Genomic DNA, 13,472 nt, shown 5'->3' on the forward strand with positions numbered 1-13,472 from the left:
TGGAGAGTCGATTATGGCGCCCAGTTTGCAGTCGTCTGCGAACTTGGTGAGCCATAGTCCTCCCATGTTTGCCTGTACCTTGGAAAAGTATATACCAAACAAGAGTGGTCCCAGGACAGAACCCTGTGGGATGCCACTTGTGACCGGTTTCGAGTCTGACATGGCTCCAGCAACTCTCACTCTGTGGGTTCTGTCTTTGAGCCAGTTTGCGACCCATCTTGTGACATAGGGGTTTATATTTAAGCTGGATAGCTTATCTATGATGCCTGAGTGGGGTATTGTGTCAAATGCCTTTGCAAGGTCCAGATAGGCTGTGTGGACTACCTTCCCTTCATCTATTGCTTTGGTGACTGTTTTGAAGAAGTCAACCAGGTTCAAAAGGCAGGATCTGCCCTTGACAAAGCCGAACTGGGTAGGATATAGTGTCTGTAGGTCCCCAATGTCTTTGTTTATGAGCTCCATGATGATCCTCTCCATAGCCTTGCAGAATAAGCTAGTCAGGCTTATGGGGCGATAGTTACCAGGGTCCATAGAGGCTCCACCTTTTTGGAGTGGGACCACTGTTGCTGTACGCCATTCTGTGGGCACATATCCTGTAGTGAGGCTGAGATTGTATAGCTGTTTTATTTGAGGGATTAGTTCCTCTTGGAGTTCATGTAGGACGCAACCTGGGACGCCATCTGGTCCCATGGAAGCAGTGTTTTTTGCTTTGGAGAGGGCAGCCTTCATGGAAGCAGTGTTTTTTGCTTTGGAGAGGGCAGCCTTCACCTGAGCATCAGCGATGTTTGGGAGGCAGCCCTCTGCCGGGATAGATACTTGCTCTTTTGGGAGGGAGGGGGGTGAAGAAGTTTGCACTGAACCTGTCTGCCAGGATATTGGCGATGTCTGTGGCTTCAGTGTATTTTTTGTCGTTTAGAATCAACTCAGAACAAGTCTGGGAGTTGCATCCCAGGTTCCTAACATAACTGAAAAAAGCCTTATGGTTGTCTTTGGTGTCCTGTGCAATTTTTCTCTCAAAGCTGGCCTTGGAGGATTTTATGAGGGATTGTAATTTTTTGCTAGTACTGATCAGAGATGCCTTCCCTATTAGGAGTAAAATTAAGGGAATTAGACTTTCTTATGTCATAAATATCTTTTAAATTCATAGAATTAATAAAATGTAATAAATCTTTAATGACAAAAATCCTATGCTTCCTCTTAGATGTTGTATCTTTTTCTGACAGGATACAATTAAAATCACCAGCCCAAACCACTCATAAGGTTATAGCTTCTAATTTTTTTTTTTTTGCAACATTAGCTCCAGTTCCTGGAATGCAATAGAAGTTAACAAAGGTATACATTTTTTAATTTCAACTAGGGCCAAAGATAACATGCCATTTTTATTCACATATATCAATTACTCTAGGCATAACTGATGTATTTCTCCATAAAATAAGTGTACCTCTTCTTTTAAATCCAAATTGAGAAGCAGCTAAGACTGAATCTACCTTTGAGATCAATCTGTTTGTATCCTCATCTAATAAACCAGTTTATTGTAAAAAAAGACATGGGCCTTATGAAGTCAGAAAATTATGACAACAATTAAAGACAAGCATTTGTAGTACAACTTTTATATTATAAGTTATAACAGTAATTACAAGACAAGAAACTGAAATGCATAATAAAGACAACGTTTTAGAACAACTTGTTATGGACAAAATGACAAAACCAACTATCATATACTTAATGATAATACTAAAACACTAACATGGAATGAAATATTCCTAGTTTGATGAAATAATCATACAAACTACTTCCCAACTTCACCATGTAACTATGAATAATATCAATCAAATGCAACTGCTTTTCAAAAAACTGACCTTACTATCATGTAAAGAAAACTAAAAGTACTCTATATAATTTCATTCATTATTATGAAATGTATTCAAAATATAATTTAAGACCTATAAATCTTACATAATATCTAATTAATGCTATAAAAGTATCATATAACATTAGAAAAGCTTACTAGGATTCAGTAAAAATCTTTAAACTTTTATACCAGAGAGTCAATGCAATAGAATTAAAGTAATATAAAAGTTAAACTTCAAATTAATATTTGTAATCTGTTATATGTATTAAAATAAAATGAACAAAACATATTCAATATAAAACCATTTAATATGAAATCAGTAAACATAACCAATACTGAGTATTAAGTTTATAAAATTTTACCAGTTTTCCAAAGCACTAATAAGTTACCCCTGAGGGCTTCAACCACAATAAGACCAAGAAATACTTAGAACAAAATATGATGATCATAACTGCTCAGGAATAAAGTGTCACCCAACACGGTTTTGAGAGGCTACCTATGTTGTTGTATCAAAGTTATGGTAGAAGTTCAATAATAACTATAGCTGGGGCACTCATAAAAGTGATTGAACATTGACCACACATACTATAAGATACTTTGATTTCAACAATCTACATGACTTGCATCGTTTCCAATAATCTAAACATCAGGAAAATAATTATAATATTACTAGCAAGCTATAATATTGACTTTTAGTTAATCAGGAAATTCACTGATGACACATGAATGAAAAAGAAAATAGAACATAATGCTATAGTGGATAGAGCTGGGATTCTACCCAAGACTGCTACTATACGGAGGGTAATTCTGAATCCCACATGTGAATATGATGATAGTAGAGAGGTTGCGAGCTTCACATTCCTCTTGCTATATGTACCATTCCTAGAATATGTGTTTAATAGTATCATATTATAATTTGTCTCTGAACAGAATATATAAGTATTGCGTATAAAATTACCTACTATTAGATAAACACTAACATAAGATGTAACATTACCTATGTAACCAGAAAGGTTGCTGCTAAACCACATTAAAAGCCACAAAAGAAAAAAAAAAGACACGCGAATGCTGATAAAATTGCTTTCATATAGGTGTAAGTCTTATGCAAACCTTTATTATTATTGCAATTTGATTACCATATAAATTCCACTAAAACTATGGTCCTAAATAATTTTCATTAGAATACAAACTTCAGAAAAGATGTGTGTTGAAGATCAGGGGACCATGGAAAAAACAGCTCTGTTGACTTGATTCATCAAAACTTATATTTAACATATATGTGAAATGTAAAAAAAAAAAAACTCTGAAGAGAATCATTACTCCCTAGACTGTGATAGTACTCCCCAAAATGACTACAATAAACAGTAGACATCTGAAGGTGGAGAGCATGTGAGAATTCCTCTCAGTTCCTTAAAAAGGCTACTCTTGAGAAATGATTTTATGACCATATGTCTTAGATCTTTTCAGCAGCCATCTAAATTATTCTATTTCTAAAACATTCTATTTTTATGTACTATAACAGTTGATGTCATACACTGTACTGCCAACATATTTTTGTACACTATCTACTCATAGGCTATGTATATGGTGAGAGTGACTATTATTGTCTATAATGTTTTAACTCTATAGAATTGTCTAGATGTGTCGTATATCTTGTAACATAGTTTATGTTCTTCCAACTTATTTTTGTACAGTATTTCTCATGTCATTTGCATTGTTTTGGATTATACTGTTTTTGTATTATACTATACGTAGAGTTTTTCTCCCTGGGCCTAAACTGCAAACAGGTTTTGCAGACCCAGTCAGACCACCCCAGTAAACAAATGTCAAATAAATAAATAAATTCTATAGAGCACCAATGACATATCATCACTACTAAGGTCTCATATCTTCTTACAGTTTTTTTTTGTCTGAAATTATATACCCATTCTAGGTTAGACCTAAAACCAATCTAAATCACTGACTGAAAACAAACCATTTGTAGATGCTAAACTAAACTATCACATAGAGACCTAGATATCAAAGATCTAGAGTGTGCAAAACAATAATGTAAATACAATATAGAAGACTACTTAATAGCATGTAAAATCAAATGCAACAAATATGTGTGTGCGTGTAAGGATTATATGATAACAGTGCAGTGTACTCATATGGCCATTAGACATTCTGCAGCTCTACAAACATATGATCACTCTGTATGTATATATATATATATATATATATATACATACATACATACATATAAAAACGGTCACCTAAAATAAGAAAATAAAGGCTGCAGTATCTATTACAAAGAACAGATACAATGTGTGTGTGAAGGCTGCCAGCCTAGCTAGATAGAATTTTGTAAATAATTCTATGTCATTGTAAATATTAATATGATCCACAGGTGTGTTTTTACAAATGTAAGAAAACTGTTTTATATGTTCTGAGCTTCAAAAATGTAACCACAGTGCACCCTACTGGAAGAAAGCTGATAAGTGAAGCATTTTGTGACTGTTTGATCTCACGGAGACAGGATGTCTGGACTAGGAAAGTCTTTCTATTGTCTTGGGACGAGGTTATTGACTAGGTTTTAACTGTCCTTTATTGCTGTGGTTTCCTGGCAGGTGCAAGATTACAAACAAATGTTAACATCTGAGTTCTGTGAGCCTGGGAAGCTTCAGCAGAGGTGTCAAAAATGATGCAATGTGAGATGACTCAGCAGTAATGTGTATATCAATTTAAGACTATCTCAGAGAGAAAGATAGAGCATTTTGGATTTTGTCTGAAGATGACATCAGCTCACCAGCACTTGCTTTGCTCTGTAAGTAGGATCTTAGACTTAATTATTTCTCTTAGAGTTAGATAGGAATTTAGCCAGATTAGTCTTTTTTTCTAGATTTATGTCAGACTGTCCTACAATATTGTTTTAAAGGTTTCCTGTGATCTCTGAACTCTTGATTAGTACTGTGTTGAATTGATGCAATTTGTCTTGTGCTTTTATTATTTATTTTTAAATATTTTAAACCTTTCAATTGTGGCTGTTTTGTGCAGAGATAATTTAAGCTATTAGAGGGTACTTGCATGCATTTGGTGATACTGGCCAAGCCACTCCAAAAGTCTTGCTATTCGGCACACTTCTAATGGGATAACAGTAATATTACACAGTGAGATTGGTCACCCTTTGAGAAGGGCCTTACTAGTAGCTGATGAGTAGTTGGTGGTAGTGATTACTACCTTATAGCCTGGCAGGAGGGGGCTTAGCTGGAGAACCTGTGCCAGCCTTCCCGAGGAGTGTCTGTGTGTTTATATATAAGCCAAATCTCAAAGTGTGTGTGTGTGTGTGTGTGTCAGCTACTTGGGCAGGGACACAAAGCACTGGTTGGACAGAGAGGGTACTGGAGGTTTTGGTTTGACTACTCGGCTGAGATATAAACCCTACAGCTGCGCCAGTGGGGAGTCTTACTGGGGATCTGGACAGAAAGGGAAAATCAGCCCCAGACTGACTGTGATCTCTGTGTGCTCTTAAGGGAAATTGTACTTTACTGTGTGTGTACTTGTTATCCCCCCAATGTGCACACCCCTCACTGGTGCTAGTGGTGAGGATTGAGGCTCCTTGATTACTGGGTCGGTGGGCAGGCATCACAGTGTGCACCACACAATATTAGCAGGAAATACTCCACACCAACTTTATGACTCTACCAGAAATTAACTAAACCAAACTTCCCAGTATAAAAATAATCAAAATTGTCATCAAGATAAAAACAACCTATTTAACATTTACAAGATTCCAACTCTAAAACAGTGGTGAGATTTCATTAGGACTTCAACAATATTAAGATTTTAAGTACAAAGAAATTAAAAATTATAAAGAAATTAAATATAAACATTATTTTACCTAAAACACAATAAAATAATAGAATAGAAGCATGTTATAAAAAATCAAACATCCAAAACTGACAGATACATTTTATTCAATTAAAATATTCATTCAAATACCTATATGCTATAAATAATCTTAATATCAGGAAGATGTCCTAAAATCTTTAATAAATATTTTTTAATTAAATATCAAACCTTTAATTAAACACTCATGAAAAATCCAACAAACTCAGTCTTAACATTCCAAATCATGAATGTCCAGTTTAGGGGTTAGCATTTGGTGTCTAAGTTCACTGATGTGCACATATCCACACAGACACTCAGAGTAAGTTAACAATTTTTAAATGGAATATTCACAGTGAAAGAAGGGCTTTCAGAGATTTTCAAAATATTCCAGCAGGAAAATGACAGCATACAGCAAGATCAACAAACAGAAATGGCTTGCAATCATGGTAAGAAACAGTGTTTTTCAAACTGGAAAGCTACTTTGAAAAAAAAAAACCCACTTCAGCGAAGGTTACTGTCAAATCCAACCTCAGCAACTAAGCAGTAACTGTCACACATACACCACTACAAACCCCAATAAAAAACAAAGCTAAAAGGACCTCAGAAATCAAGCAACCAACACACATCAAAGCCCATATGTATTGTACTTCAATCAACCCACTGTTCTGACTCAATGACACATATATCAACAAATGACAAAACATGCAGTACACAAAGCCTCCCAAAATATAATGACCTATGTATATCTATATACAATAACACTCACACACACACACATATATATATATATATATATATATATATATATATATATATATACATACATACACACACAAATATGTACATACACAGGGGGAGTCAGACAAGTGACAGATATTAGAAAGCCTTATTAACTCAAAGCTACTATCTAAAATACTATTTCTGATTTGTTTGTTTGTGTCTTTCGGCTTTTCCCGGTTAGGATTCGCCACAGCGGAACTCCGGTCTGCTAATGATTGGCAGTAGATTTTTACGTGCTTGCTTGCCGGGCCTAACGCACAACCTTCAATAAAGGAACGCCCATTCATGCATGTCACCACACACAGAAGACGCTCTAACTGAGAATCGAACGGGCAACGTCTGTGAGGCGACAATGCTACTGCAGCACCACCACCGCAGATTTCTGATAAACTCTAAAATTAATTAAATATATGTAGATTATTAAATAAGGAAAACAAGCACAGCATTACCTTATGTCATATAATATCCATGTTAAAACTCTGAATATTAATGCAAGATACCCAAGAAAGTATTAGTAGTATTAGTATTTAAAAACATTTTTTTTTATTTTTCTCCATAATTGACCAACTGTTTCTGGTAGCATTTCTTTTCAAATAAGTTAAGCTCCAGTCCATTTCATCCACTTTATCAGTAAGTTTATTCTTCATAGTATAATTCAGAGCATCCTCTATAGTACTGAAGGTTTTCTGCTCATCCAATAGAAAGATTGTTATTTTGGCTGGAAAATAATCTGTGCTTTGATGTTATTTTTTTTTAAGTTTTAATGAAAGGAATACATGCTTTTCTCTTAATCATAACAGCTGAAGATTAATAATTGTCAAACTGAATAGGCAGTTCTCAAAACTAAGTCTTTGTCTTGACTGGAACAAAATTTACCTATTATTGATCTAGAAAACAGAGTGTTTTTCTTTAAAGAAGAGTTAGAGAGAGATCTATGAACACATTATATACTAAAAGACAAAACGTCAGGCAAGTTCAAAGTTTTTGGCAACCAATTATTTAGAAACTGTACCATATTATCACGTCTTCCCTTTCTGGGACACCATAAATCCTGATGTTATTTCTCTTGAAACTACTGTCCAAGGCTTCTATTTTTCCCCAAAAATAAGGTATTTTGTTTGAGCACAAATTCCATGTGATTCTCATTTTCAGTCATTCTACCATCGAGGTCATTCAGTTTCCTCTATACCAGATATTAGGAGAGATTGTTGTTTTGACACCATCACACAATATATCTATTTGTTTTTTGCAGTCTTCTCTTATAGTGCCTGTTCTGATATCCATTTTTTCCATTTTAAGGATAGATCTTGAATGTTGCTAAGAATAAAGTGTAATTCTTTTTTCAACGAAATATCTCGAGTAGTAGATTTTGAGTGACACATTTTAAGCAAGTAAAATCTTTTGATTTTTCTTGTCAGGGAAAATTAAAAAAAAAAGATTTTTCTTAGATAATTTTTGCTAGAGGGGCGACCAAGTATATCACCATCAATTTTTAAGCAAAAATAATTAATTATATCGAAAAATCCTGTCAGGTGTATTATAAAAAAGCAGAGCAAAAAAACTCAGCTGCTAAGTATCTTGGCGACACAACCCCCGTGTTTTTTTGTCTACAACATTACAGCTGTTGCATATCATTTCGGCCACAGATGTCATTATCTCTGCTCAATAAACAAAGGCAAAGCTAAAAATAATGAACACTGGTGGTTATGAGGACCTCGTTATGAGGAACGCTCATTCTGAGTTTTAAAATGCCATTTCCAATCCTCCCTGTTCCACATATGAAGAGCATGTTAAGAATGTTTTCAATTAATGTCACCGACAGCTGAGAGATATACTCAGCAATAATGAAACGCTTTTGTTTTACTTTTATCTTATTCGGTGGCGGTAACAATTTCAGGTGATAATGGAGAACAAGTGATCTTGTGTAACCAAGTCAGTCGGTATACTGCATTTGCACTTAGACGTGGTCCAATGCTCTCCATTATCACCCACTGGAAGTAGAGAAATATGAAGCATGCTTCCCGACTGTACACACCAGTTTTAAATATTAAACGAATCTTAGTTTTGTTACGTTTTCGTATTTCAGAAAAGTTAACCCCCACCATTTGAAAATAAAGTTTACCACTGCATTCTTATCTGTTCATCAATGTATGGGACTGAAAATACCATTTTAAACATTTTCCCTTTCATGAACAGCATTGCCCTTAATACAAAAAGACGCAAAATGAGCGGGCCACAGCAAAGACTACTCTGAGCGAGAACAAAAGTAAACGCTCAGCGAGACCAATAGGAGGCACATTTAGACATAATCAGTACTATTAAATTAAGACATGGGCAGAGTAAGAGAATGTGAATTGATATATATGTTCTGAAGTAAAATACGTCTGTAACTACCGACATCCTTTATCACATACAATTCATCTTTTCTCCGAATTACGTCATTATAGGAGACATTCAAAGGGACAGCCTTAACAAGGAGTCAAAATCAGGAACAGTTTCGCATACCTCTCAACCTATTACCGCAAGAAATCTGGACAAAGCATAAAACAATGGGAGGCGGTGGGCAAAAGCCCAAAAATAGGCACATAATTTAAATACTGTTCCTACAAACCTGCTAGAATAACAGGATTTGTGTTAGCATGCATTTGCTGAAGGACACGAAGTCTATTATTTACTGACTTCGATCCTCCGGAATTTGCCAGAGAATGACCAGATACTCGAGGCAAAAATCTGTACGGTTGAGACAGTCATTACGAGGAGGACCGTTCCTCGTTTTTGGTCTTAAAACGCCCGTGTTCCAAAAGGTCCACATTAAAAGGGGCTGGCACTCATTTAGCGTTAATAATTTTGTTTTAGCCGGTATCCAAATTTAAATAGTACTGAATTCTACCCAAAGAACTTTTTTATAAATAGCACATCTAAAACATCTGTGAGTTTCCTAATTGAAGCTGTTAGTTGCTGTTCCACATTTTGCTTATTTGTCGTATATTAGAGATGGAAGATTGAGAGCTACGGACACTGCCCAAGTAATCAGCTTCACAGTTTTTAAGTTAAGAACTCGCTGGTATCTCCCCGGCTACAACTCTTGCAGAGCCGCGGTTTAGCGAGCATACAACTACACATTTCCTACTCCCAACATAAGACAACACACTCCATCCTCACAAACTTCTTAGCTCACACTGCCCCTGCTGCCAAGACAGAATCACATCACGCAATACAACTCAGCCTCGTCAAGTAGTTGTAACAAGATAAAGTCTTAAAAGGGGTATGCCAAGGAGTCCGCACTCAGGTTATCTTTTTATCTCCTAAAAACAAGGTATGCGTTTTACTTATCCGCTTTTTTTACTAAATTTGTTCATTTCTATACTTTAGTGTTACAGGCCACTCTGCCCACGTTTTACTCGAGAAAGTATCTCCCACCAAGCTGACATCATCCTTCTTTTCCCCACCCCACTGCCTATTATTTCAAAGGGAAGTGCAAGTTCGACATCGATCGGTTGATTATAATCGGCTTCCGAGAACTGTAATTTATTTCAAAGGTGAAGGGTACTAAAGTAAGATTAGTCGGACAAGTAAACAGCAGAGTGCTAGCAATATCAGCCATGCTGAATTTACTAAGCGGGTGGCATTGCTGTTGCACATTCAGTTGCGCTGCCTGGTCTAAAACAAAAAGTAACACAGCGGTATTTTACAATGTTATTTCCATACCTAACTTTTGTTGTGGTTGGTACGCAACAAAAAATGAACGCTGGTGGTCCCCAACAACCTCAATATAGTCTGCGTTTCTGATTTTGACGTTCGCGTAATTAAAGTAGGGCGCGCGCGCGTTCGTTTTCCAAAGATGATTATTAAAAGTTTTTGTAGTTTTTAACACAAAAAATGGATTAAAACTTATAGAATAGAAAAAGGAAGAAAAACACATCACTATGTACAATAGTTACTCAAACGTCCCCTTGTAAATTAGTAGGTAAAACTAAAGAGATCACACTGCTAAACTGTACAGATTTTCGCAGAATGTCTAGATTTTTGCCTGATATTTTTGGTCCATTTTCATACAGTTGTGGTTTTCTTGAAAATCATTAGTAAATCATTTAAGATTTAAGTCAGAAAATAAACATTTGAGTTTCAGACTTCATACCATTCAGAAAATTAACGATAATGCAATCCTGTTATTCTAATTTCTAAGTTTGTAAGAGCAATAAATACGTTTCCGTTATGAGGACAACGCTGTCAAAGCGGTTCCTTGAATTCCGAATCCAGTGTCAAACCTTTTTTTAATGTTAATCTTAACAGGTGTGTGTAACTTACAGTTTTTTTAATATTATCCATTTAATAATTTCACACACTTCTCTTAAGATTAACATCAAAAAGCAAACAAGGTTCACTAATAGATTCGGAGCTAAGGAAATGATCTGAAAGTGTTTCCCCGAAAACAGAATCGTAATAACAACAGTAAATGAGTACTATTACGGGTGTTTAGGCAAATCATGCATACTATACAACATATTCAAAGAAGTCCACATTCAAATCTGTAGATATAGTTCCTTGCCACTTGCACCTGCAACAAAGCAATTTCATGACACAGTAAGAGTCGTCTTTGTAACATCATTTCACATGCCTGAAGGAGAACAGGAATCTGTCGGATTACATACATTCAGCATGACTACGTCTTTTTACACGTTCACCACAGGAACGTAGTTGATTATTTGCAGTAATTGTGGTGTACGTATCACCGTCTGATGACTGTGGAAAAAATAAAAACAAGACGGTTGCCTTAATTTGATGTTTTGCTGTATTTTATACTTTCCGTCTTTCTAACTTATCGGGTCAACATTGTAACGCAATCATTCAGCTGACCTTAATACCTCTGTCAAGTAGGTGTGTTTGAAAGTCTGAATTAAAAGTTATTTTCTACAAATTACTTATTCAAAGAAATACTTTTTACTTTGACATGAGGTTACCTGACCGGATAACGGAAAAGTACAGAGCATAGGTCTCAACCTCTTAAGAGGCCAATGTGGAACACAGACCCTAACAGTGTGTGGTCAAAATGTAGAACACCCTATTTTCGCACTGCGCAAAACATGCCGTTGTCAAGGAGCATGGTAGAACATCTGTAAAATTCAATAAGACGCTTATCAGATCCAAAACCTTTATTTTATAATCTGCTATTCTAGCCTGCCAGTATATCACTGAACAGCCTATCTTAAATTCCCAGTTCCTATCTTGCTGGGCAACTGGACACACACCATTGGGGTTTATGGGCCAGCATACACTGGCTAATAGGGACACATACACCCCATCCACTGTTAGCATGAGTCCCTGGTGTAAGTCAGAGTAGGCCAGGTCCTCAACCCACTTATCACTGGCACATACCCATGTCCATTTGGTGACAGTCAACATGATCAAATCACTCAGAGCCACACTTTACACCATCAAGTGGCTAGCCCTGCCACTGTGCTCTGTCTGTGATCCGGTTTCTCCTACTGTGCACCGCAGTAGATGCCAAAGCAGCTGGTCTATACAACTCTTCCCCTTGTAGGGCACCATATTGAATCTATTTCCATTCTAATGCAATAGCTGAAGGTCTAAGCACTGATGACTCAACAGAATTTGACTGCAGGAGGGGATAACAAGGTCAGAAACAGTTGGTAGTGGGTGCAGCAGGAATCAAGAAGGTCATGTAAGTGAGGAGACAGGATATGAATTAGGCAATGAAGAAAATGGGGACATGTCAAGGTAGCCTGGGAAAAGTTCTGAGTTGAGCACACATTATGTGGTAAGTCCTACAGGTTAATGAAGACCAAATTCTCCAAGCACGTATATCCTTATGTCAAGCACCTAACTTTCATTCATAAATGATGTTTTTGCTACCTCTGTATAGTAAATTGCAGGGTAAAGCCTGACTAGACTTGCAAAAATTCAATGGTAATGTGTTTTAAGCAAATTAGTAATTACTGGCTTTACATTGAAACATAGAAACATTGCAACGTGTTTTAAACAGCTATACCAAAACAGAAGATTAACCATTCCCCTGTTACAAAAAGGGTCACAGTAGCATTGTGAACCTGCACATTGCAAAAATAAATGGATGGTGAAAAATAAGCTGATTAATGAATGGTACAGGAGACTAAGTAACACATTTTAATAAACCACCAAAAACAATACTATAAAAGCCACAAGTTTTTGGACTTGTAAGCAAAACCTGTTAAGAACTCAACAATCAGAATGGGTGCAAACAAAGCAGACCTCTATTAACATGTAGAGAATGCAAAACAGCTGGTCATACCTCAAGAATTTTCTCCAGGTCTTCAGGGGAAAGGCAGGGGTACTTTTCCAGGATTTTTACCTTTTTTTTCTTGTATTCTGTCACAGCATTCTGAAAAGTTGGCTCTTCTAGCATGTGAAATATTGCAGCGCCAATAGACAAGTAAAAAATTATAGCAGATGTTAAGACAGGTCCACGGTCTGCCATCATAAGCTCGAATACTAAACAAATTGCAACAAGTGTTTTTTTTTAAGTTCCTTAACTAATCTTCACATACACTCTCTTCCTGTCTTTAGAATTGTATTTCCAAAACTTAGCTCAAGTTGTTTGAATTTCGTGCATGCTCTGCAAAGCAGCGCATGCACCTGAAACAGAATTACTTTATTTTCTGCCAAAAACTTTGAAATATTTGTTGACTAGTGTTCAGAATCACTGTTTTTATGAGTAGAGAGGGATATGTTTTACTTTGAATCGCAAATAACTTAAAGGATTGCTTTTCAAAATAGTGTTATCCCCCCAAAAAAACTTCGCTATGATTTTTTTGCTCCTACTTTTGAAGCAAGTGGCCGAATATGTTCTCTCAGGTTGGTATGGCCAAGAACTTAGTTAGTGAGGAGTTGAGAAACTAAAGGGGTGGAGGTAGGAAATCTGCCCCAATAGAGGGAGGGGAGAACAAATAAATCAAGCTGGTAACAAATTCGC

The 13,472-nt window shown here is 36.2% G+C and overlaps 1 protein-coding gene across 1 annotated transcript in view; it reads left to right on the forward strand.

Moving 5' to 3' along the window:
- The first annotated feature begins 9,648 nt into the window (after positions 1-9,648).
- LOC122802523 (inosine-uridine preferring nucleoside hydrolase-like) overlaps positions 9,649-13,472 on the forward strand; it is a 452,956-nt gene continuing 449,132 nt past the window's right edge. Inside the window, exon 1 of the mRNA XM_044072177.1 lies at positions 9,649-9,818. The gene's annotated coding sequence lies outside the window, so the exon portion shown is untranslated. The remainder of the gene's footprint in view (positions 9,819-13,472) is intronic.

This window comes from Protopterus annectens, chromosome 5.part0 (assembly GCF_019279795.1).
Source record: "Protopterus annectens isolate FY-2018-M chromosome 5.part0, PAN1.0, whole genome shotgun sequence".
NCBI classification, from domain to species: domain Eukaryota; kingdom Metazoa; phylum Chordata; order Ceratodontiformes; family Protopteridae; genus Protopterus; species Protopterus annectens.